This window comes from Callithrix jacchus, chromosome 2 (assembly GCF_049354715.1).
Source record: "Callithrix jacchus isolate 240 chromosome 2, calJac240_pri, whole genome shotgun sequence".
In the NCBI taxonomy this organism is placed as follows: domain Eukaryota; kingdom Metazoa; phylum Chordata; class Mammalia; order Primates; family Cebidae; genus Callithrix; species Callithrix jacchus.
Genome location: NC_133503.1, coordinates 36,187,604 through 36,214,056, shown reverse-complemented (window position 1 = coordinate 36,214,056; position 26,453 = coordinate 36,187,604). Strand labels below are relative to the sequence as shown.

General features: G+C 44.5%; 1 protein-coding gene and 2 pseudogenes across 48 annotated transcripts in view; 2 read left to right on the top strand and 1 right to left on the bottom strand.

The window, feature by feature from the left end:
* KLHL3 (kelch like family member 3) overlaps positions 1-26,453 on the top strand; it is a 297,123-nt gene that overhangs the window by 98,056 nt on the left and 172,614 nt on the right. For 13 of the 48 annotated variants that reach the window (XM_078360191.1, XM_078360175.1, XM_078360124.1 and 10 more), the window contains 2 exons: positions 7,281-7,434; positions 8,306-8,347. The exons of 25 other annotated variants lie outside the window; for them this stretch is intronic. The gene's annotated coding sequence lies outside the window, so the exon portion shown is untranslated. Of the gene's footprint in view, positions 1-7,189; positions 7,435-8,291; positions 8,348-26,453 lie in introns of all 48 variants that reach the window. 10 more of the 48 variants (XM_078360215.1, XM_078360159.1, XM_078360110.1 and 7 more) reach the window with 3 other exon arrangements.
* LOC100399626 (putative neuropeptide Y receptor type 6) lies at positions 16,422-17,187 on the bottom strand (annotated as a pseudogene).
* Positions 23,796-24,538, top strand: LOC144580830 (transgelin pseudogene; annotated as a pseudogene).

Below are 26,453 nucleotides of genomic sequence, written 5' to 3'. Positions count from 1 at the left end.
GCTCAGGAGGCTGAGGAAGGAGAATTGCTTGAACCCAGGGAGGTGAAGGTTGCAGTGAGCTGAGATCACAACACTACACTTCAGCCTGAGCAACAGAGTGAGATGAGACTCTCTCAAAAAATAATAAACCATGTATATTCTTTTGGAGCCAATGTTTTTCTCTTAAATGGTATATCATTAAAATATTTTTAGCTTAAAAAGAAAAGATGATTTTTGAGATTATCATTTTAATGATAAGATAATGCTCGATCAATATCCAAGATGGCCCTTTTAGGAGCAGCTCAGGATTGCAGCTCCCAGTGAAAGTGCAGAGGATGAGTGGATGCCGCATTTCCAGACGGATCTTTATTGCCCACAGACCAGGAGATTCCTAGGCGGAGGAGCCCTACGGGTCGCCTGCACGGCTGTTTTGGCCAGCATGGCTGTTTTGCTGGTGCCGCAGAGCGGCAGCTCTCTGTACAAAATACACTGGTCTGGTTGCCCTTTTAAGCTGGCCAGGAGATTCCCGGGCAGCACCATTGTTTCAGCCAGCGCAGTGGGTCACTGCACGGGAAATCAGCAGGCGACTGGAACACCTAGGAGAGAGTCAACAGTTCAACTTAAAAAAAAAAAGGCTCTGAGGCAGGGAGCCAGGTGATCAGGCTTGGTGGGTCCCACCCCCACAAAAACAAACAAAAAAACCAGCAATTGGAAATGCTTGGGGTTGAGAGTTTCACAGCAAGCACATCTGAACCCAGGATGGTGCAGGTCGGTGGGGGAGGGGCGTCCGCCATTACCGAGGCACTACACCCCTATGGAGGTAGTCCGCCATTGCTGAGGCAGCTTGCCATTGCCAAGGCAACCCGCCATAACAGAGAGAGTCTGCCATTATAGAGGTGGGCCACCATTGCCGAGGCAGTTCTAACCACACCCATATAAACAGGACTACAGGGAAGCTCAACGGGAGCAGGGCAGAGCTCAGCAAAGCCTCTGCAGGCAGACAGTGACTAGGCTGCCTCCTTGCTGGGCAGGGCAGCCCTGAAAAAAAAAAGGCAGCAGCACAACAGACACTCATAAATAAAGCCCTAACTCCCCGGGACAGAGCACCTGGGGAAAAAAAAGGCGGTTTATGAATTCTGCTGCAGCAGACTTAAACATACCTGCCTAGCAGCTCTGAAAGAACAATGGAGCTCAAAGCTCAACACTTGAGCTCCTATAAAGAACAGACTGTCTCCTCAAGCAGCTCCCTGACCCCCATATATCCAAAGAGTCACCTCACAAAAGATTGATCAGACTGACATTTGGCGGGCATCATTCTGGGACAAAGATAGCAGAAGAAGAAACTGGTAGCAACCCTTACTGTTCTGCAGCTGCTGCCGGTGACCCCCAGGCAAGCAGGGCCTGGAGTGGACCTCAGCAGTCCTACAGCAGAGGGGCCAGACTGTTAGAAGGATAACTAAGAAACAGAAATAACTTCATCATCAACAACCTGGACGTCCACTCAGAGACCCAATATGAAAATCAGCAACTACACAGACAACAGGTGGATAAATACACAAAGATAGGAGGAAACCAGTGCAAAAAGGAAGAAAACACCCAAAACCAGAACACCTCTCCACCTACAAGGGATCACAACTCCTCACCAGCAAGGGAACAAAGCTGGATGGAGAATGAGTGTGATGAAATGACAGAATCAGAATTCAGAAGGTGGGTAATGAGAAACTTCTGTGAGCTAAAAGAACATGTTCTAACTCAATGCAAAGAAACTAAGAACATTGAAAAAAGATTTGAGAAAATGATAACAAGAATGGACAACTTAGAGAGGAATATGAGTGAATTGATGGAGCTGAAAAACAACACAAGAACTTCACTAAGCATGCACAAGTTTCAACAGCCAAATTGACCAAGCAGAAGAAAGGATATCAGAGGTCAAAGATCAACTCAATGAAATAAAATGAAAAGGCAAGAATAGAGAAAAAAGCGCAAAAAGGAATGAACAAAAACTCCAAGAAATGTGGGACTATGTGAAGAGACCTAATCTACATTTGATAGGTGTACCTGAATGTGACGAAGAGAATGAATCCAAGCTGGAATATACTCTTCAGGATATTATCCAGGAAAACTTCCCCAACCTAGCAAGGCAGGACAATATTCAAGTCTAGGAAATACAGAGAACACCACAAAGATATTCCTCAAGAAGAGCAACCCCAAGGCACATAATCATCAGATTCACCAGGGTTGAAATGAAGGAGAAAATGCTAAGGGCAGCCAGAGAGAAAGGTCGGGTTACCCACAAAGGGAAGCCCATCAGACTCACAGCAGATCTCTTGGCAGAAACCCTACAAGCCAGAAGAGAGTGGGGGCAATATTCAACATCCTTAAAGAAAAGAACTTTCAACCCAGAATTTCATATCCAGCCAAACTGAGCTTCATAAGTGAAGGAAAAATAAAATCCCTTGTGAACAAGCAAGTACTCAAAGATTTTGTCACCACCACGCCTGCTTTACAAGAGCTCCTGAAAGAGGTGCTACATATAGAAAGGAACAACCAGTACCAGCCACTCCAAAAACATACCAAATGGTAAAGAGCATCAACAAAATGAAGAATCTGCATCAACTAATGTGCAAAACAGCCAGCTAGCATCAAAATGGCAGGATCAAATTTATAGATAACAATATTAACCCTAAATGTAAATGGACTAAATGCACCAATCAAAAGACACAGACTGGCAAATTGGATAAAAAGCCAAAACCCATCGTTGTGCTGTATCCAGGAAACCCACCTCACATGCAATGATACACAAAGCCTCAAAATAAAGGGATGGAGGAAGATTTACCAAGCAAATGGAGACCAAAAAAAAACCAGGAGTTGCAATTCTCCTCTCTGATAAAATAGACTTTAAAGCAACAAAGATCAAAAGAGACAGAGAAGGACATTACATAATGGTAAAAGGATCGATACAACAAGAAGAGCTAATGATCCTAAATATAAACGGACCCAATACAGGAGCACCCAGATACATAAAGCAAGTTCTTAATGCCTTACAAAGAGACTTAGACTCCTACACAATAATAGTAGGAGACTTTAACCCATTGTCAATATTAGACAGATCAACCGACAGATTAACAAGGATATCCAGGACCTGAACTCAGATCTGGCACAAGCAAACCTGATAGACATTTACAGAACTCTCCACCCCAAATCCACAGAATATACATTCTTCTCAGCACCACATCACACCTACTTGAAAATTGATCACATAATTGGAAGTAAATCACTCCTCAGCAAATGTATAACAACTGAAATCATAACAAACAGTCTCTCAGACCACAGTGCAATCAAGTTAGAACTCAGACTTCAGAAACCAACTCAGAACTGCACAGCCTCATGGAAACTGAACAACTGGCTCTTGAATGTTGACTGGATAAATAATGAAATGAAGGCAAAAATAGAGAAGTTCTTCAAAACCAACGAGAATGAAGACACAACATACCAGAATCTCTGGGACACATTTAAAGCAGTCTCTAGAGGAAAATATATAGCAATAAGTGCCCACATGAGAAGAGTGGAGAGATCCAAAATTGACACCCTATCGTCAAAATTGAAAGAGCTAGAGGAGCAAGATTAAAAAAACTCAAAACCTAGCAGAAGACAAGAAATAACTAAGATTAGAGCTGAACTGAAGGAGATAGAGACACGAAAAACCCTTCAAAAAAAAATCAATAAATCCAGGAGCTGGTTTTTTGAAAAGATCAACAAAATAGACAGACCACGAGCCAGACTGATAAAAAAGAAAAGAGAGAACAACCAAATAGATGCAATAAAAAACGATAAAGGGGAAATCACCACAGATCCCACAGAAATTCAAACCATCATCAGAGAATATTACAAACAACTCTATGCACATAAACTAGTAAACCTGGAAGAAATGGATAAATTCCTGGACACTTGAATCCTCCCAAGCCTAAACCAGGAAGAAGTCAAAACCATGAATAGACCAATAACAAGATCTGAAGTTGAGGCAGCATTTAAGGGCCTACCACACAAAAAAAAGCCTGGGTCCAGATGGGTTCACAGCTGAATTCTACCAGACATACAAAGAGGAACTGTTACCATACCTCCTGAAACTATTCCAAAAAATCCAAAAAGAGGGAATCCTTCCCAATTTATTCTATGAGACCAACATCATCCTGATACCAAAACCCGGCAGAGATGCAACAAGAAAAGAAAACTTCAGGCCAATATCCATGATGAACATAGATGCAAAAATCTTCAATAAAATACTGGCAAGCAATTGCAACAGCACATCAAAAAGCTTATCCACCATGATCAAGTAGGATTCATCCCAGGGATGCAAGGCTGGTTCAACATACACAAGTCTATAAATGTAATTCACCACATAAACAGAACCAAAAACAAAAACCACATGATTATCTCAATTGAAGCAGAGCAGGCCTTTGAAAAAATTCAACATCCCTTTATGCTAAAAACCCTCAATAAACTCGGTATTGATGGAACGTATCTCAAAATAATAAAAGCTATTAACGACAAAACAACAGCCAATATCATACTGAATGGGCAAAAACTGGAAGCATTCCTTTTGAAATCTGGCACTAGATAAGGATGCCCTCTCTCACCACTCCTATTTAATATAGTACTGGAAGTTCTAGCCAGAGCTAGCCAGAGCAATTAGGCAAGAAAAAGAAATAAAGGGTATTCAAATAGGAAAGGAGGAAGCCAAATTGTCTCTATTTGCAGATGACATGATAGTATATCTAGAAGACCCCATTGTCTCAGCCCAAAATCTCCTGAAACTGGTAAGCAACTTCAGCAAAGTCTCAGGATACAAAATCAATGTGCAAAAATCACAAGCATTCCTATACACCAATAACAGACTTAAAGAAAGCCAAATCAAGAATGAACTGCCATTCACAATTGCTGCAAAGAGAATAAAATACCTAGGAATACAACTAACAAATAATGTAAAGGACCTCTTCAAGGAGAACTACAAACCACTTCTCAACGAAATAAGAGAGGACACAAACAGATGGAGAAACATTCCATGTTCATGGTTAGGAAGAATCAATATCGTGGAAATGGCCATACTGCCCAAAGTAATTTACAGATTCAATGCTATCCCCATCAAGCTACCAATGACCTTCTTCACAGAACTGGAAAATACCTTAAACTTCATATGGAACCAAAAGAGAGCCCGCATAGCCAAGTCAATTCTAAGTAAAAAGAACACAGCAGGAGGCATCACACTACCAGACTTCAAACTATACTACAAGGCTACAGTAATCAAAACAGCATGGTACTGGTACCAAAACAGAGATATAGACCCATGGAACAGAACAGAGGCATCGGAGGCAACACAACATACCTACAACCATACAATCTTTGATAAACCTGACTAAAACAAGCAATGGGGAAAGGATTCCCTGTTTAATAAATGGTGTTGGGAAAACTGGCTAGCTATGTTCAGAAAGCAGAAACTGGACCCCTTCCTGACACCTTACTCTAAAATAAACTCCAGATGGATTAAAGACTTAAATATAAGACCTAACACCATGAAAACCCTAGAAGAAAATCTAGGCAAAACCATTCAGGACATAGGAGTAGGCAAGGACTTCATGACCAAAACACCAAAAGCATTGGCAACAAAAGTCAAAATAGACAAATGGGACCTAAACAAACTCCATAGCTTCTGCACGGCAAAAGAAACAGCCACTAGAGTGAATCGGCAAACAAGAGAATAGGAAAAATTTTTGCAGTTTACCCATCTGACAAAGGGCTGATATCCAGAATTTACAAAGAACGAAAACAGATTTACAAGAAAAAAACAAACAAGCCCATTCAAAAGTGGGCAAAGGATATGAACAGACACTTTACAAAAGAAGACATACATGAGGCCAACAAACATATGAAAAAATGCTCATCATCACTGGTCATTAGAGAAATGCAAACCAAAACTACATTGAGATACCATCTCACGCCAATTAGAATGGGCATCATTAAAAAATCTAGAGACAACAGATGCTGGAGAGGATGTGGTGAAATAGGAATACTTTTACACTGCTGGTGGGAGTGTAAATTATTTCAACCATTGTGGAAGACAGTGTGGCGATTCCTCAAGGACCTAGAAATAGAAATTCCATTTGACCCAGCAATCCCATTACTGGGTATATATCCAAAGGATTATAAATCATTTTACTATAAGGACACATGCACATGAATGTTCATTGCAGCACTGTTTACAATAGCAAAGACCTGGAATCAACCCAAATGCCCATCGATGATAGACTGGACAGGGAAAATGTGGCACATATACACCAGGGAATATTATGCAGCAATAAAAAATGATGAGTTCGTGTCCTTTGTAGGGACATGGATGAACCTGGAGAACATCATTCTCAGCAAACTGACACAAGAACAGAAAATGAAATACCGCATGTTCTCACTCATAGGCGGGTGTTGAACAATGAGAACACATGGACACAGGGAGGGGAGCACTACACACTGGGGTCTATTGGGGGGAATAGGGGAGGGACAGTGGGGGGTGGGGAGTTGGGGAGAGATAACATGGGGAGAAATGCCAGATATAGGTGAAGGGGAGGAAGGCAGCAAATCACACTGCCAAGTGTGTACCTATGCAGCTATCTTCCATGTTCTTCACTTGTACCCCAAAGCCTAAAATGCAATTTAAAAAAAAGATACTGCTCAATTTAATGAGTAATTTAATTATTACTATTGGACATTTTGTAGATTGCAAAGAGCATTCAAAACAAATGGAGAAGAAAAATATGTATTAAATGTTGTAAATATGAATTTGTCTTTATTCAGAAATATAGAACATATATATGTAATATAGAATTTATTTATTATGAGTCATGTTAAAAAGAAGGATTGCCTGAGGTCAGGAGTTCAAGACTAGCTTGGCTAACATGGCGAAACCCCATCTTTACTAAAAATACAAACATTAGCTGGGCATGGTGGCACATGCCTATAGTTCCAGCTACTTGGGAGGCTGAGACAGGAGAATTGCTTGGACCCAGGAGGCAGAGGTTGCAGTGAGCCGAGATCTCACCACTGCACTGAAGCCTGGGCGAGAGAGCATGACTGCCTCAAACAAACAAACAAACAAATAAATAAATAAGATAACATTTTTAAGTACCAATGGGCACTTGTCTGGTTGTTTTTCTTTCTTTAGGTTAACATGCCAGCAGTGATTCTTTTTGAGTTTATGACATAAGATAGTGGTTTTTATCCAAATAAGTCAACTACTTTACCCCATCCCTAAGCTACTTCATGGAAGGAAAAAGGAGGAAAAAGCCAGTACTGTGACTGCCTACGCTTCCCCCAGCATGGCCCCCTGTGAGACCTGTGGCAGCTGAGACCCAGGAACTGTTCAAGGGCGCCAGGCCCCATCTGTCTGCGTTCACTCACCTTCCTCAGGTACTTGCATGGGGGATGGCACCGACTTTGTGCTGCTGCAGCTCCCTGGTGAGCTGGCCCTGGTCATGGGACAGGAACTGTGGGGTCAGGATAATAGAGGTCTTCACCACCTGTAGAATGGGAACAGAAGCTCATGATGAATGCCAACCTATTAGACAATTAAAAAAAAACATTTCTTTAATGAGTGGAAAAACAAGGGGATGCTTGAGTCTATAGTGGTCAAGAGCATGGGGGCCTCAGAAAAGGTCAGAACCAAGTTCAATTTCCTGTACTTGGAATTTCTACTTCATGCCATGCAAAATTACTTTACCCCTCTTCACCTCAGTTTCCTTCTGCATGAAATGGGAACAATAAATTTCATTCCTCATTCAGTTTCTGTCAAGAATTAATGAGATAATACCTCTAAAACATCCAATTCATTTAAATGTATCATCATTTTTGTCATAACTAGTGAGATCAATTTCACTATTATTGCATATACAGTTCTGTGCCTGAAAACTACAAAACAAGAAAATGTTAACTCTAAAAAGTGTCAGTGATTTGTCATTGTTATATTATTAATCATAACCATATTTAACCACACAAGGCCTTGTACATGGCAGGTGCTGAGTAAACACTTGTTGAATCAATGCATGGGGGCTCCACAGCCACACTGTTCAGGTCCTGTTCTGTCTCCACACTTATTAGCTGAGTGATCTGGGCAAGAGAAAATTCACCTCTTATGTCTCCATTTTTTTTTTTTTTGGCATAAAATATAGATAATAAGAATCCCTAGCTTATTAGGTTGTTGTGAGGGGTGAGTGATTTGTCACATAGTAGGGGCTTGTTAAACATTAGCTGTGGTAAACTCCTTCCAGATTTTCCTTTTCAGAACCATGGATGATGCCATAGTGCCACCTGGTGACGCTAGAGTGTAAGTACACATGATCGCCAATATGCTCGCTCTCCACCACAGGTCCCAGACTGGGTAGTTACCGCCTAGAGGTTCTGCTGCATCTGCCTTCTCAATGCTCACGTAAAGACTTTTGTGTTTTCCTCTTTGCATCCCTGCAGATGAGGTTCAGGTTGCCTGACTCAGCTGGGTGATCCACAGGGCAATGACCACGGATGCCAGTCCTGTGAGGTCGCTGGAGAATATTCCTTCCTTTTCAAGCTCTGGGCAGATGACATGGCTGGGGTGACCCATGCCCTCAAGTTTCTTGCTTTGGAGGGTGACATTTTCTTTTGGCAAGGAAGGCAAAGGTCACAGGAAGCCAGAGACCTGGGACCTCTCTGTGCCATGGGCCCAATCTATAACCTGAACACTCTATGCTAAAAGCCCAAGGCTCGGGTGCTCCCCAGGGCTGCTCTGCCCCCTGGGTCTTGGCAGCATGGGGTCCGTGTGTGGGGATGCCAAAGACAGGAGCTGGAAGGTCTAAGAAATTGTTTTGGTTTGTTTTTTGAGACAGAATCTCATTCTGTTGCCCAGGCTGGAGTGTAGTGGTACGATCTTGATTCACTGTGACCTCTGCCTCCTTGGTTTAAGTGATTCTCCCTTCTCAGCCTCTAGAGTAGCTGGAACTACAGGCACTTACTGCCATGGCTTGCTAATTTTTGTAGTTTTAGTAGAGTCAGGGTTCACCATGTTGGCCAGGCTGGTCTCAAACTCCTGACCTCAAGTGATCTGCCCATCTCGGCCTCCCAAAGTGCTGGAATTACAGGTGTGAGCCACTATGCCTGACCAACAGGTCTAGGAAATTTCTATAGTTGAGGGGAGGACTGGAACTTCCTCAATATGTAGAGTAGGAGTCAAGCCTGTGAGATCTGAATGATCCGGGAGATCTCGGTTCACATGGGGGTGTAGTGGGAAGAGGAACATTGCACACTGTTGTTGATGGGCCATTGGAGGGGGTGCAGGGGCAGGTGACCTCACTTACCTTCTAGGGAGCCCAGAGGCCCTGCAGCTGAAGGCAGGAAGCCGTCTCAACGCCCTTCCTGCCAGCTGAATCAATTTTTTAGCATCCCCACCAGATCTCACTCATCAGGTAGGCAAATTACCAGGCAGGTGATTCTTCAGTCAAGCCAAAGCCCCACCTTGGGAGCTCTTTCCTTCCTCGGCCTACATTCTGACCACAAGAAGGCAGGAGCAGGAACTTGTATTACATGGAGCCTTTTCCCCATGATGCGGGTTTAGTCCCTATTCTACAGCTGGGGAAACTGAGGCACACTGAGCTGATGCAGAGGAATCTTAGAGGCAGAGCCGGAGTCCAGACACTCTGTGAGGTCAGCAACATCGAAGAAGGGGGCTGCTTCCCTGCCTGAGCCTGGCTCCTGGTGGGCCTCGTGCCTGGGAGGGAAAAGGATACCGGGTCCCCAGGCCCCTGCTCTAGACTGCATTCCTCACTTCTATCCACCACCCCCGGGTTCTCAACCCAGGAACCAAAGGGGCCTTTTGAGGTGAAAGGGTGATCATGTCCTTCCTAGGTCAGAGCAGAAGCCAAAGACCTCCTCCTACCCCCAGCCTTGGGACTTCCCAGTCCCTTCCCGTTGCATCCACTCTCCCTTGCTCACATTCTGCTTCAGCCTGCCAGCTTGCTATTCAAACAGGCCTCCTCTTGTCTTGGCCTCCCAAAGTACTGGAATTACAGGTGTGAGCCTCTGTGCCCAGCCCTGACTTCTGAGATCTTAATGCCCAGACCCCTCTCCTTTCTTGAGCCAATGGGGGCCATGACCCAGTGAGCTGAGCTGGGACCTGGCCGCCACTCACCCTCCTCATAGGCCACAGAGGCCTGGAGACAGCTTGGGGCATGGGACATGGACAGCCTCACTTTCTCCTCCCTGTTGTCCACATTCCCTTCCAACTGGACCAGGCTTTAAGAAGCCAAGGTGGAGACATGGCCCAGTAGGCTGACCCACTGAGCCTTGGAGCCATGAAGCTGGGAAGGGGAGGGCAGAGGCCTGAGTGGAGCCTGGTCCAAGCCCTGCCACTGGTCTCTGTCCCAGGGGCAGACTCTGGCCCAGGCTCAGGAAGGGGCTGGCTGGGGAGGCTGTGGTTGGACCTGTAGGAAACCAATGGAAGGCATAATACCGACGCCCGATCTCCAGGGTACCAGGTTCCCCACACCACATCCCTTCCCGAGCCTCCCAATGCCCCATCACCGAAAGCACCTATGAAAATACTCAGGGCTGGGCGCAGTGGCTCACTCCTGTAATCCCAGTACTTTAGAAGGCCAAGGTGGGCAGATCACTTGAGCCCTGGAGTTTGAGACCAGCCTGGGCAACCTGGCAAAACCCTGTCTCTACCAAAAATACAAAAATTAGCCAGTCTCATAACAAATAGCTTTAAATATTTTTTAAATATCCATCTAGGCCAGGCACGGTGGCTCACATCTGTAATCCCAGCACTTTGGGAGGCCGAGGCAGGTGGATCATGAGGTCAGGAGATCGAGACTGTCCTGGCTAACACAGTAAAACGCTATCTCTACTAAAAATACAAAAAATTGGCTGGGCATAGTGGCATGCACCTGTACTTCCAGCTACTTGGGAGGCTGAGGCAGAAGACTCACTTGAACTGGGAGGCGGAGGTTACAGTGAGCCAAGATGGCACCACTGTACTCTAGCCTGGGTGATAGAGATTCTGTCTCAAAAGCAAAATAAGACAAAACAAAACAAAACAAAAACCCATCTAGGAGCCCACCAACTCAGCAGCAGCCACCACAGGGTAACTTAGCAATGACTGCTTCCCAGGCCCCACCCAGATAGTCTGATTTAATTGATTTGAGGGGGGCCCCGGCACTTGTGTTTCTAACATTCCCAGTGCCCCGGTGTTTCTGCCTACAGCCCAGGCTTTCTGAGTTTGCATGGGAACCACGGCAAAGGTCTAAGCAAGTTCAAGGAGACGTGGGTAACGCCTGGCGTAACACTTCAGGCACGGAGCAGTTTACCTCAAGCCTTGGGAGCATGATAGGGAACAGGACCAGGACAGGGTAGTCTAGAATGGGGCTGGGGAGAGGCAAAGAGGCCCCAAGAGAACACAAGCCTGGAGGAGGCCCTGCAGGGGAAGGAGCCTCAGCTACCCTGTATTCTAGTCCAGACACTGCAGCTAAGAAGCTGTGCACTCTTCAGTAAGGGCGGCTCCCTCTCTGGGCCTCAGCTCCAAGGTCTGTAAAACATACAGAACAATGGTTCACAAAACTTAGCAGGACTTAAGAGAGTGTGTGTGTGCACATGTGTCTGTTATGAGTTAAATTTTGTTCCTCGGATATGTTGAAGTTCTGACCCCACATACCCATGAACGTGGTGTTATTTGGAAATAAGTTTTTTGCAAATGTAATCAAGTTAAGATGAAGCCACAGTGGTTGAAGGCAGGTCACACACCCAATGAATGCTGTTCCTAGGAGAAAGCCACCATGTGGGACAGAGGCAGAGACTGGCTTGACACCACCACAGCAAAGGGTTGCCAGCAGCCATCAAAAGCCAGAGGTGGTACGGAGGATCTTCCCTAGGGCTTTCAGAGGGAGTGTGCCCCTGCTGAAAACTTGATTTTGGACTTCTGGCCTCTAGAACTGTGAGACTAGATATGTCTGTTGCATTAAGCCTTCCGGTTGGCACTTTAATACAGTAGCTCTTGGAACTGAATGCAGGGTGCTTACTACACATGCAGAAGCATGTCGACCTCTGAGGAGATCCAAGTTGGGAGGAGGGTACAGCCCCGGACTCCTGTGGAATTTCACAGAGCACACTGAGACCCTGCCAGGCAAGTGGGAGAGGGGGACGGTCTGCAGACCACATGAAGTCGGCCCTGGGTGGCTCCCTGCATCTGAGCTCAGCCCCTCACTGGCTATCACTGAAGACCGAGGGCCCCACCTGCCTCTCTGCATCCTGGGTGAGTGCCTGACCTCCCTGAATCTGTCCTGGGGCCACTGGGTTGTGGGGAGGAACAAACAAGGCTGGGGAAGCTTCTCACCACTCCACAGACCCCAGAATGGAGCAAGTGAGAAGGAGCCAGCACAGCTGTCCCAAATAAATCAAGGACAGAGAAGCAAGAGGACCAGCCACTTGCTGAGTGTCTGCCACAGGCTCATTTCCAGGCATCCGGTTCTATTGGGCATGGGGTTTACAGATCCGGGAGCAGCCAGGAGCCTGGCTGGGAAATGGGGAAGTGACCATAAGTCCTGGAGAACAAGAACCTTGGAAGGAGAAGCTCCTTTGAAATGGCCATGGCTCATTCTCAACCCACAAATGCCATCCTCATCCAGCTCCAGATGCCAGGAAGGGAGGGAATTCCCTTCTCACAAGCACCTACTATATGCAGATGTTGTACAAATGTCTGTTTTCCTTCTAACGATTCTGCAAGGGAGATGGTAGATGTTCCCATTTGACAGAGGGGAACGGGGAGGCTCAGCAAAGGACAGTCACAAGGTCAAGTTCACCCAGCCAGGAAGACAGAAGAAGTGAATGGAAACACCAAGAGAACACCTGCTATGTCATGTGCCTTGGCTATGCAGGCAGTGGGAACTGGTATGCAGACCTCCAAAAACTACCCTGTGAAATACCTGAACCAAGATGAGGAAGCATGTTCAGAGAGGTTCCTTGTTGGGATCACCTGGCCAGGTCAGGGCAGAGTAGGCATTGGAGGCCGACTCTGCCCCTTCTTATTTCCCAGGGCTGCTGGAGGCAGGAAGGGGGAGGAGATGGGGCCAATAATGGCTAATGACAGCAAATATGTAGTGACTGTTTTCCATCAGTCACTGCTCTAAGCGACCTAAACATATTTAATCTTTGCAATATTAACCCCATGGGAGATATAACCCCCAGTGCAATGATTATATCATTTTACACGGGAGGAAACTCAGGTGCCAGGAGGCAGCTGGGCTCAGATTGAAACTTGGGCAGCCCAGCCGCTACCTCTCTGTTATAGGAGGGGCTAGGTGTTGGGGCGGTGGAGGAGCTGCTTTGTCTCGCGCCCGGGCCAGGCCTGGGGTTCAGCAGATGTTCCCCCAACCCAGAGTGACGCTCTGGCCCCATCCAGGGTGCTGGTCTGCAGTTCCTCAGTTGGCCACTAGATGGCGGGGCCGCCCGGGCAGTGAGGACCTGCTGGCTAAGGGGAAGTGGGGGCATCTTCCCCAGGGACTGTCAGCCCCGTCCTGGCCACCCACCTCCAGCTCCCCGGAGAAGTCAGGCAAATGAGGCCTGCTGTGGTTTCGGAGGGTCAGGCTGAGGTATAGGCCGTGGTCTGGGGCTGGGGCGAGGCCCAGCTGGCAGCTGGAATGCAGCAGGAGCCCACCCCGGCCCGGGATGTGCTCCCCGGAGACCAAGAGGGCCTGGGATGAGAGAATCTGGGTGTCAGGCAGGTACAGGGGTGGCAGCTTCCTCTTCTCACCATCCCCTGCGCCGGGAATGCAGCAGCAGCTGTCACCTCCCAGCCTCCTCGCCTGCCCTTGCCCCAGCTGACCTCTAAGAAATGCAAATCAGGGCCGGGTGTGGTGGCTCACACCTGTAATCCCAGCACTTTGGGAGTCTGAGGCGGGTGGATCACGAGGTCAGGAGTTCAAGACCAGCCTGACCAACATGGTGAAACCCCATCTCTACTAAAAATACAAAAATTAGCCGGGCATGGTGGTGCTTGCCTGTAATCCCAGCTATTCAGGAGGCTGAGGCAGGAGAATTGCTTGAACTTGGGAGGCAGAGGTTACAGTAAGCTGAGGTCATGCCATTGCACTCCAGCCTGGGCAGCTGAGCAAGTCTCTGTCTCAATGAATGAACGAATGAATGAATGAATGAAAAGAAACAGTGGCAACAGCAGCACCAGCTGTGATCATTACCTGAACATGCAGCAGGCGGTGAGGTTTATCATAGTTTTATGTCACAGGGTTTTATGAGGCAGGGACTGCTACTCCATGAGTCAACAATGTGGACTGAACACCTGCTACGTGCCAGGCTCTGTCTTAAACCTGGGGATACTACCACAAACAAAATAGAAATGGCCAAGCCCCTGCCACTTAGATGGCAGTGCTGGGAGACAGGACAAGGAGAAAGGCATTGTGCTTCCTGCTGGCACCCTCGGCAGAGTGAGCGTGAAGCCACCTGAGCTGAGCCATGCCCCAGCCATGCTCCACCGTCCACTTGTCTCATGAGGCCAGGACACGCCCACCACCAGCTCAGTTACCCATGACAGAGGTGGGCTTGCAAGCCTCGGGTCCTGGTTGATGTCTACCTGTGTTTGCACATGGGACCACTCAAAGATTGTTAGGTTGAGCTGACGCCCCTGAGGGCTGGGAGTGCATGTGTATGTCACCAGGGATATGGGGGTCTTGGAGGAGGGAGACCATGTGAGTTTCTCCTGGCAGTGACCTCAGCCCCGGGCCACACCACAGGCAGCCCCTGTGATCAGGCTGTGCCAGCCTCCCTGAAGGAGCCCACTGTGTACCACAACCATTTTGCCCAGGACAGAGACCCTGTATCTCGAGAGGCTGTGTCGTGATGTCCCCTCAGCAGAGTCCTAACAGCTGGGTGGATGAGATGTCTCTGCTGCAGTTGACCTGTGGAGACCAGTGGGTGGGAAGGGGCTGGCTTCTTCCCCCGACCCCAGAGTGAACTATCATGGGTGCCAAGATCTCACTTGACCCCTCCGCCCTTTGGGGAAGCCACTGTGGACAAATAACCCCAAAGAGAGGTTTGCACAGAGACTTGAGGGCGAAACCACATCATCATCATCATCAAATGAAGGTAATCAGAGCTCCCACCATGGAGGGCCTCTGCGCCAGGCATGGTGCCAACTGGTTCCTCATCTGAACCTCAGAAGAACCATAAGAGATGGTGGCAGATGAGGAAACTGAGTCACACAAGTCAGGGAAAAGAAAGCATCTTGCCTGTGCTCACACAGTCAGTGATGGTGCTGCCTGGCTTCAGGCCAGGAGCCCTGATCACTCATGTTCCCTCCCCCAGCCATGGTGGTTTAGCCATGGATGGTTTAGCCACCCTCGGGGACAGGCACCAAGGTGGCTTCCTGCCTTTCATTTCTGAGAATAATGAATAAGACAGCTGAGGTGTGAGGCTTCTCCAGGGGAGGGGCCCCAAGGAGGAACTGAGGGGCCAGGGGCTCCACTGTCTTCATTCTACCAGGCAGGGCCAGAGCACTCTGAGAGGTGACTGCCACAGCTATGCTGCCAGGCATGGGGAAGGCGGGAGGATGGACATGCAGATAGGAAGGACAAATGCACAGAGCAGAAGTGGGGGCTGGAAAGAGAGAAACAGAGGATGAGGGAGAGTGTCGGGGAGGGGAGGGAGGAGAGGGAGGGGTAAGGGGAGGGGGGCAATGGAGGGGAGGGGAGGGAGAAGGGGGAAGGGAGGGCAAGGAGACAGACAGGGGAGGAGGAGATGGGGAGGGCTGGGAAGGCAGAGTTGGGGGAGGAGGGAGGTAGGACAGGAGGAAAAAAATCTGTGGGTAGAAAGGAGAACAGGTGGCAAGAGAGCAGGTGAAGATGGTGGGGGGGAAGATGGAAGGGAGGATGAGTGGGAAAATGGAAAGGAAGATGGGAGGATGGGAGGAGGGTGACAGGTGACAGGGAGGCAGGTGGGGGGAGGCAGGTGGTGGGGGAGGCAGGTGGGGGGAGGCAGGTGAGGGGTTACTAAGAAAAGAAGTAGACAGGAGGAAGGCCCTGGGAGACCCTGCTTGGAGTTTCTTCTTTCTGCATCTTGCCTTATCCCCAACCATTACCTCTCCAGCTCCCATTCAAGAAGGACTTTAGCATTAAGTATTATCAGTGTTCATATACCTATTGGTATATGAACCAATTTTAAAGACCCCTTACAGTCTGTTTGCATAGTGGAGATGGCAATATTTTCATGTCTTTCCCAAGGTGTGAAGCACCAGCAGTGGTGAATAAGCACTAGCAGGTCCTTTTGGAAATTTTTGTTGAGAAAGCCATAAAAGAGAGGGTTTATACATGTGGAAACCATAGCAACCACATGGCAAACTACAAATACCAGGTCATGGTGGCAGCTCATCAGCACCTCATGATATCAGTCAAAGATGACATTGAAGATATTCAGGGCAGCCAGCAGGCTCCAAAGGTCACCACGATGGAAATCAACATTGTGTTGATCCTCTTGTTCTCACTGAGCAGGCTCTCATTTCCCCTCTTCTTGTCTACCTTTGCATTTCTCCTGTGGAGGCAGATAATAATTATCTTCAAGTAGCAGATGAGGATGAAGCCCAGAGGAACAAAATACTACATCATAAGCAGGGAGGTGGTGAAGAGCAGCTGGTTCTTTCTGGAGGGCCAATTCTCTACACAGGCCACCCGGTGGGTGTAGAGGTCAGTGGGGGAGAGAGAGGTTGCAGAAAGGCTCATCAGTGAGGTGGTAGGACAGGAAGAAGGGAATAGACAGCAGAAGGGAAAACAGCCAAATCAGTGTGATGCTCCAGTAGGCTTGAGTCACACTGGGCTTCCAGCCATGGGGGTTCACAAGTAGCTGGTATCTTTCCATGGCAATTAATACAAATGAGAATATGGACACAGAGATGGAGACACTCTGCACATGGGATTTGAGTTTGCACATGGTACCCCCAAATATCCCGTGGTTCATCAGAGTGTAGATGACAGTAAAGGGGATGCACATGACACACATCTAGATATCAGAGAGGGAGAGGTTGGCAATCAGTATGCTGGTGACATTCTGAGCTTTTCTCTGCTTCTTAAAGATGATGATGATGAGAGAGAGGTTTCCAAAAAGGCCCACAATTAAGACCACAGTATAGGCTGTGAGGAATAGGAATAAAGCTAGAGAAAGAGGTTGACAGGACTCAAAAAAATGCAGTTGTTGTTCTTTGTCCTGGTTGTATCAGATGCTGGCTGGTTTAGGGAAACTTCCATTATGTCAGGATTGTAAGAAGAGATTTTCTAAGCTTGCTTGTGTTATGGATGGATATTGTGGCCATTAGTCCTTGGGAGGCCCTTTGTTCTGAGGATTCCAATGAGAAATTAGTAGGGTTTTGTCTTCCCTGATCTGTGTTTGTATTTGATGGAAACACAAGAATGACTTGAGCATGCTCTTAAGAGCTTAAAAAAAGAAACAGAACCCAGAATATTAACACAAGTTCTTAACAATATGGATAATTCTCTAGGGGTACCAAAGCCCCTGAGAGGACATAGAGCAAATCAAATATCCAGGGGATCTCTGTGAACCTTTACCCTCCCCTCATCTCAGGTACTTTCTTTGTCCTGCTAGTATAGTCTTTAGAGCTAGGGAGGCAAGGAATGTAACAGCATTTTGTTAACTATAGAAGCAGCCAAATATGTGTTTCTATCCCTATCAACTTCTGTATTTTTTTTTAGGGTCATCTGAGTATGCACCCACTTGCTTCAATGGCCTTTAAAATGTCATGAGGATAGGGATTGTGCTGTAGAGGCTGGAATACTGTCTTTGAAGTTGGGTTCTGTTATGGTTTGTTTGAATGTTTGTGTTCCCTCCAAAATTCATGTTGAAACTTAATCCCCAATGCAACAGTATTAAGAGGTAGGGCCTTTAGGAGGTAACAACTAGGCCATGGGGGCTCTGCCCTCATGAGTGGATTAGGGCCTTCAACTCTCTGGGGTTGAAGCCACAGGCAGTTTCTGGGTATGTTGTTCAGATTTTGGAGATCAAGACAAGGAAGGCAGACAGTGTCTAGTGAGCCATTACCCAGGAATAACTTCATTTAAAAAGCATTCCTCCAATTCTTCCTTCCTTCAGATCCCTTCTTCTTCTGACTTCCAGAGGAAAGGCAGGCTCTGGTTCTGTGGCTCAGCATAGTTTAGGGTGGTTATATTCAGTGGAATTATTCATACCAGGATGTGCAACAGGCTTGAAGAACTCCCTGCCTTTCAAAGTGCTGAGATTTCTGGCCCAAAGAGAACGCATTTAGAGACAGCAAAGAGGGAAAAAACTCTCCTCATCTTGGTTTATTCTTTAGGAGTTTGAGGAAAACAACATAAATAGCATTGACAAAGGGAACTGAGCAATAGGAATGAAAGTTTGAAGTTATGGTGGCCTATTCTCACATTGTCTCTGAGATCTAAGGCTTAGTAGTTTCTTATTGGGAATAAATCACCTTAGGAATACTTAGGTCTGTCGGATACCACAGATGAACTGAGTGTGGTGGTGTGTACCTATAGACCTAGCTACTCGGGGGGCTGAGGAGGGAGGATCCAAGGAACTGATCTGTTGGTCAGATGTGTTAAAAGAAAAACTTCAGCCAAATTCAATTTGAAGGAGTTTAATTGAGCAGTGAAAGATTTGTGAATCGGGCAGCCCCTAAAATCACAGCAGATTCTGAAAGACTCCAGGGATGCCTCATGGTCAGAACAAATTAATAGATTAAAAAAAAAGTGATGTATAGAAATTGGAGGTGAGGTACAGAAACAGCTGGATTGGTTACAGGTTGACGTTTACCTTCTTTGAACACAGTTTGAATACTGAGCAGTCTATGAGTGGTTGAAGTATGGCCTCTGAAATTGGCCAAGACTCAGCTATTGCTACAGGCACATATTCCTAAATTAGGTTTCAACCTTGTCTGCCTATTAAGCTAGGTTACAGTTCATCCACAAGGACTCAGATGTAGAAGCATGGAGTCCTTCTCAGGCTATATTTAGTTTGCTTTAACAGATACCATGTAGTAATAGGAGAAATAGCAAAATTTATAAATAATAATATTCAAAAAGAAAGTTTAAGGCCTGGATGACTCACGAGACCCAGGGTTCACAGATAATGGCTGAAGGAGAATTTCAAGGCAAATTTAAGCCTTCCACTTCCTAAAGCATATACAAGGCAATATTTCTAGTTTATTTGGTCATTTCATTTTTTTAAAAAATCAGTCAAATTAATCATTTGTGTTACATGAAAACAAATAGACTAGAATCTCTGAAAGGTACATCTTAGAGCTTACCCTAAGAACAAAGTACTACATTAAGTAACCACACTTAGCATCAAGAAACAAGTGCCTAATCTCTTATAGTGTTATTAAAAAGTGTAATTGGCCTGGCTATTCAACATCAGGCAAACCTCCTTAAGTTATTCAGCTATTCATCCATTCCAAAAAATCAAATTTCATATCTGTCTATTGCGTAAGTGTTTGCTATCTTTTAAAACTTGAGGATTACATTTGACCCAACCATTTTTTTCTTACACAAGACTCCATCTCAAAAAAAAATTACTTATAAAAGGTTTATAAGTGAAAATAGCTTTGAAAAATGGAATAATTAAAATGAAAAGCATGAGTAACAACACCAAATATTTTAAAATATTTTAAAGTGTAAATAATTAAATCAATATAATCCTGGGCCAAGAATTAGCAGGCAGATCAAGGAATGGAATAGACAGAAATAGACACTGATATATATGATATGTTAACATATGATAGTGAAAGCAATAAGGATTACTGTTTGTTTGTTTTTGAGACAGAGTCTCACTCTGTCGCCCAGGCTGGAGTGCAGTGGGGTGATCTCAAGTCACTGTACCCTCTTGCCTCCCCGGTTCAAGCAATTCTCCTGCCTTAGCCTCCTGAGTAGCTGTGACTACAGGCATGTTCCACCACACCTGGCTAATTTTTGTATTTTTTGTAGAGATGGGGTTTTGCCATACTGCCCAGGCTGGCCTCAAACTCCTGGCCTCAAATGATCTGCCTACCTCGGCCTCCCAAAATGCTGGGATTACAGGCATGAGCCACTGTTCCTGGCCAGAAGTAAAGATTTCTAGGGAAGGAAAGAATTATTAAGTAAATATTGCTAGAATAGTTAACTAGCTGTTAGAAAAAATATTAATTTAGTTTCATAATATACACTAGAATAAATTCCAGGTGAAAGAATTTGAGAAAATAGACTAAAAGAATTTTAATAGACAATATAAGACAATATAGAAAATGGGTGGCTCATGCCTGTAATCCCAGCATTTTGGGAGGCCAAGGTGAACAAATCACCTGAGGTCCCAAGTTCTAGACCAACCTGGCCAGCAGGATGAAACTCCATCTCTACTAAAAATACAAAAATTAGCCAGATATGGTGGCATGCGCCTGTAATCCCAGCCACTTGGGAGGCTGAGGCAGGAGAATCGCTTGAACCCGGCAGGTGAAGGTTGCAGTGAGCTGAGATCACGCCACTGCACTCCAGCCTGGGTGACAGAGCGAGACTCAAAAAGAAAATGTAGAAAAAATATGATCTTTAAATGGAAAGGGATTTTTGAAACTTCTTCTAACTTAAATAAAACCTTATCAAGGAGCTGGTCTTTGACCACCTTGTCTAAATTAACCACCCTCGCCGCTTTATTCTGTTTTAGCACCCTATTTTATTTCCTTAGTTACAGTTACAACAATCTATGATTATGCTTTTTAAAAAGTCTATTAGCTTACTGATTTATTGCTTTTCTTACCAAATATAAATTCTTTTTTTGGGGGGGTAGGTGGGGGACCAGGTCTTGCTCTGTTGTCCAGGCTGGAGTGTAATGGTGTGATCATAGCTCACTGCAGCCTCAAACTTTTGGGGTCAAGTGATCCTCCTGCCTCTGCCTTCTGAATAGCTGAGACTACTGGCATGCACCACCTTGCCCATTTAATTTTTAAATTTTTATTTGTAGAGAGAGGATCTTGCCATGTTGTCCAGGATAATCTGAAACTCTTGGTCTTAAGCAATTCTCCTGAATTGGCCTCCTGAGGCACTGGGATTACAGGTGTGAGCCACCCTACCTGGCCAAATAGAAACTCTTTGAAGGCAAGAAATATGTCTCCTTTACTGCTGTATCTTTAGTGTTCCTGTATAGTTTCTGGCACATAGCAAGTCTTCGGTGAATATTTGTTGAATGAATGAATAAATGAATAAGCTTAAACTCAAAAGAAGAAAATACAAGAGGAAAAGTTAAGATGCCTATTTAAAAACTTTTAAACTTTCTTGAAAAAAATCAATATCTAAGTTAAGACACAAAAATGGAAATAATTACAAGACATGATGCAAAAGATATTTTTTATGAAGCATATGTATCAATAAAAAAGAAATATACTGATAGTATCTATTAGTATGTATGGACAATTAACAGAAGAGCAAATAAAGACTAATAAATATTTGCAAAAAGAGGTCTTGTTTCACTAGTAGTCAGAGAAATAGAAAACAAAACAGCAATGAATTATCATTTTCATTTAGCAGATAATCAAATACTGGAAAAAAGTCACGAATATCCTATACCCTGATAACGGAGGGTGAAAAGGGCACTTTATACATTATTGATGGACATATAATGTAGAATACCTTATTAGAAAACATTGGGAATAAACATTCAAGATATTTTAAAAATACTTATTTCCTTGGTCTCTACAGTCTAGTTCTACCTTAAGGAAATATTAGGAAATGCAGATAAAGATATATAAATAAAGATATTCTTCACAGTGTTATTTATAGTAGTAAAAAAACAAAGATCAATCTAAACCTCCAACATTAGGGGAATGGTTAAGTAAATTAGAGTATACTCGAAGTCTGCATATGACTTATGCAGCCTTTGCAAATGATATTTAGGAATAATAAAATGATATGAGAAATGCTTATGGTGTAAAGTTAAATGAAAAATGGATGGTATAAAATCATGGATCACAGTATGATCTCAAATATGCAAAGCAATAAGGGAAATATAACAAGGTTAATAGTTTAGGGTTAGGATTATGGGTAACTTTTATACTTTATAATGTTTTATATTTTTGTAGTTTATCAAGTTTTAAAAAATGAACATATATTACTTTCATAATTGAAAAGCAAGTTTTCTTTCTTTTTAAGCATACAATGTTGGACATATAGATCTCTCTGTCCTGTAATCGTTGGTGATAAAACTTAGTGAGCAATAGGGTTTTGTTTGCCTCAAGTTAAAATTCATTGCTTTAATTGCAAAAGTTAATTTATGAGCCAAAAATTTTATACAGCAGGTTGTTTGGTTGATGAAAGTATCCAAAGAAAGAACTGAGCATCTGATTTTTCTTATCTCTTCAGAGCCCTTGTGGCATTGATTTCTGCTCTCTCATTATATTGTATGTTTTATTTTTAGTTATAAAATATGTTTTATTGCCTTTAATCTGATATACCTTTATAAGCTTGAATTAAAACATGAGATGATTTTCTGAACTCACGTTTTTACCATGTTAGTGAAAGTTAAGATCGAAAACTGCAAGTAGTAGGTTCTGAACTCAAAGTCACAGTCATCCGTGTTCTAATTAATCAATTATTGCAGAAGTTTGGTAGAGAAAGGTTTCCCGGTTGTTTTTCTCCCCCCCACAACAGCCATCTTTACTTCTGTCAAGAATTATTTTGACTTTGTTAACAGCTCTCTCATTATATGCATTTTAAAAAGAAAAGCTGTTAATCAATCTGCTTGAATTGTTTTTTCTTTTTTCTTGATTTCAGTAGATCCTGGATGAAGTACTCACTAAAGTTTAGAGTATCACCTTAAGACCTGGGCAAAGGGCCCCCTGCTTTGGATCTTGTATCACAAATGTTCAAAATATAAGTGTCATTTAGGATCCAGCACTAAGTGGCATAGTACAATTTGTAATCCAAATGTCCACTGTAGTGACTAACACCATTCAGGCTCCAGCTAACCCTTCCCTTCATCTCTTGCCCTGTGTCATTGAAACAAAAAGTGATTCTGTGTGAACGTCATGAAGGTTATGGGCTGTTGATGCTGGTTATGAACGCTGCTTTGGAGTATAGGGAGGATTTGAATGACAGAAATTCTTAGGTGAGGGAAAAGACAAATTAATTAGCACAAATGCAGTAGAATCTTGCACATTGAAGTATCATTTTGCAGGGCTGTGGAGCATCTATTTTCTTGTTTCTCTTTGTATTCCAGTATGTGGTTCTGGAGATATAAATTAGGATGATATTTGTTAACAGTGGCTCATGGCAGTTGAGGAATATTTTGCAATATTAAACAATTTATATTACTCTTAAATTTTATATATGAAGGTCCTGATATTGTGGACATTGGCAGTAGATGAGCCTTGAACTCTAGGATTGTGAGTAGTTCTGTTTTTGTAAAAATACACAATAGGACTTAATTCATTTTAAAAAAAATTACATTAAAGTTTAAACTTTATTATAGTAAGTTTACTTAAAATTTGATAATAGTTATAATTTGTATTTTGTATTTAAATTTTTATAGACAATTCTATATTAGAATATTTTAGAAAAAAGATAATGTATGATAGCTGGGCACAGTGGCACATATCTGTAGTCCTTGCTACTCAGGAGGCTAGGTGAAAGGATCACTTGAGCCCGGGAATTTAAGCCCAGCTTGGGCAACAGAGCGAGACCCCATCTCTTAAAAAAAAAGGGTCTGTCTAAGCCCAGACACCAGTCTTCACTTCCTGTGAGCCCCGAGGAAGCCCTCTCTCCCCAGACATGGCCAACAAGGGTCCTTCTTATGGCATGAGGTGCGAAGTACAGTCCAAATTGAGAAGACGTACAATGAGGAGCTGGAGGAATGGCTGGTGGAGTGGATCATAGTGCAGTGTGGCCCTGATGTGGGCTTCCCAGACTGTGGGCACCTGGGCTTCCAGATCTGGCTAAAGAATGGCGTGATTCTGAGCAAGCTAGTGAACAGCCTGTACCCTGATGGCTCCAGGCCAGTGAAGGTGCCTGAGATCCTGCCCTCCATGGTGTTCAAGCAGATGGAGCAGGTGGCTCAGTTCCTGAAGGCAGCTGAGGACTATGGGGTCACCAAGACTTATTCTAGACTGTTGATGTCTTTGAAGGCAAAGACATGGCAACAGTGCAGAGGACCCTGATGGCTTTGGGCAGCTTGGCAATGACCAAGAATGATGGGTACTACCATGGAGATCCCAACTGGTTTATGAAGAAAGTGCAGGAGCATAAGAGGGAATTCACAGAGAGCCAGCTGCAGGAGGGAAAGTATGTCATTGGCCTTCAGATGGGCAGCAACAGAGGGGCCTCCCAGGCTGGCATGACAGGCTACAGATGACCTCGGCAGATCACCAGTTATGGAGAGAGGGCCAGCCCTGAGCCCTGCCATTCCCCTGCTCCTTGGCTGCAGGCATCCGACTTAGCCTGCCTTACCCATACCCATGTGGTACCTTCAGCCCTGGCCAAGCTTTGAGGCTCTGTAACTGAGCAATGGTAACTGCACATGGGCAGTTCCTGCCCCGTCCCCCTAGCCTCAGCCTAACTTCTTACCTGAAAGCACCACTGCCCTGGCCCCTTCCTCCAGCTGGCCCCACCACCCCTACTGTCTTCCCACTGGGCTAAGCAGGGGAGAAGCGGGCTGAGGGTAACCTGGATATGGGGCAAGTCCACTGTCCTCCTTGGCAGCAAAAGCCCATTGAAGAAGAACCAATCCAGCCTCCCCCTATCTTTTTCTGGAATATTTTTGGGGTTGGAACTCAAAAAAGGAATAAAAAATACATCAATCTTTAAAAAAAAAAAAAAAAAAAAAAGAACCAGGCACAGAAGCTCATGCCTGTTATCGTAGCACTTTAGGAGGCTGAGCAGGGTGGCTGTCTTGAGCCCAGGAGTTCAAGATCAGCCTGACCAACATGGCAAAACCTTGTCACTACAAAAAATACAAATTTTTGTATTTAGCTGGTGTTTGGTGGTGCTGCCTATAGTCCCAGCTACTTGGGAGGCTGAGGCATGAGAATTGCTTGAACCTGGGAGGCAGATGTTGCAGTGAGCTGAGATTACTGCACTCTGGCGTGAGCAACAGATTGAGACTGACTCAGAAAAAAGAACATAACATTTGAAAACCAATATGAAACTTTTAATTTTTAATTTTTCACATTTAATGTAGACTTTGATGATCTTTAGATTTTTGTTTTTGAGACGGAGTTTTGCTCTTGTTGCCTAGGCTACATACAGTGCAATGGCACAGTCTCAGCTCACCTCAACCTCCACTTCCCAAGTTCAAGCGATTCTCCTGCCTCAGCCTCCTGAGTAGCTGAGATTACAGGCATATGCCACCACGCCCAGCTAATCTTGTATTTTTTTTTTTTTTTTTTTGAGACGGAGTTTCGCTCTTGCTACCCAATGGCGCGACCTCGGCTCACCGCAATCTCCGCCTCCTGGGTCCAGGCAATTCTCCTACCTCAGCCTCCCGAGTAGCTGGGATTACAGGCAATCTTGTATTTTTAGTAGAGGCAGGGTTTCACCATGTAAGGCCAGTCTTGAACTGCTGACCTCAGGCGATCCACCTGCCTTATCCTCCCAAAGTGCTGGGATTACAGGCGTGAGCCACCATGCCTGGCCCATGACCTTTAGATTTTATACACTTTTTCTTTTTTTTTTGAGACAGAGTCTTATGCTGTCACCAGGCTGGAGTGCAATGGCGCGATCTCGGCTCACCGCAACTTCCGCCTCCTGGGTTCAGGCAATTCTCCTGCCTCAGCCTCCTGAGTAGCTGTGACTACAGGTGCACACCACCACGCCCAGCTCATTTTTGTATTTTTAGAAGAGACGGGGTTTCACCATGTTGACCAGGATGATCTCTATCTCTTGATCTCGTGATCCACCTGCCTCGGCCTCTCAAAGTGATGAGATTACAGACATGAGCCATTGCGCCTGGCCTACACTTTTTTTTTAATATCAATGTTTATTTTGTAATTGATGTGAAAATTATATGTATTTATAGTGTACACTATGATGTTTTGATATATGTATACATGTGGAATGATTAAATCAAGCTAATTAACATACCCTTCACATTACATCCTTATCATCTTTTTGTGATGAGAACTTTTAAAATCTATTGTCTTAGCAATTTTCAAGCATCCAATATATTATTATTAAACATTTTTTATGCTCTAAATAAATTGAATTTATTTTTAATCCTTTGGATACTTACTGATAATATGACACAAATTATAAGAAAAGCTTATAACATGATTATTTGATAAAATTAAAGTAGATAAATTGTATGCACTATATTGTAATTTAAAAATTATATATGTCTTTATCTTATTATTTATTTAGACACTGCCAGCTCATCAACATTACATCCAGACCTGTGCAATAATG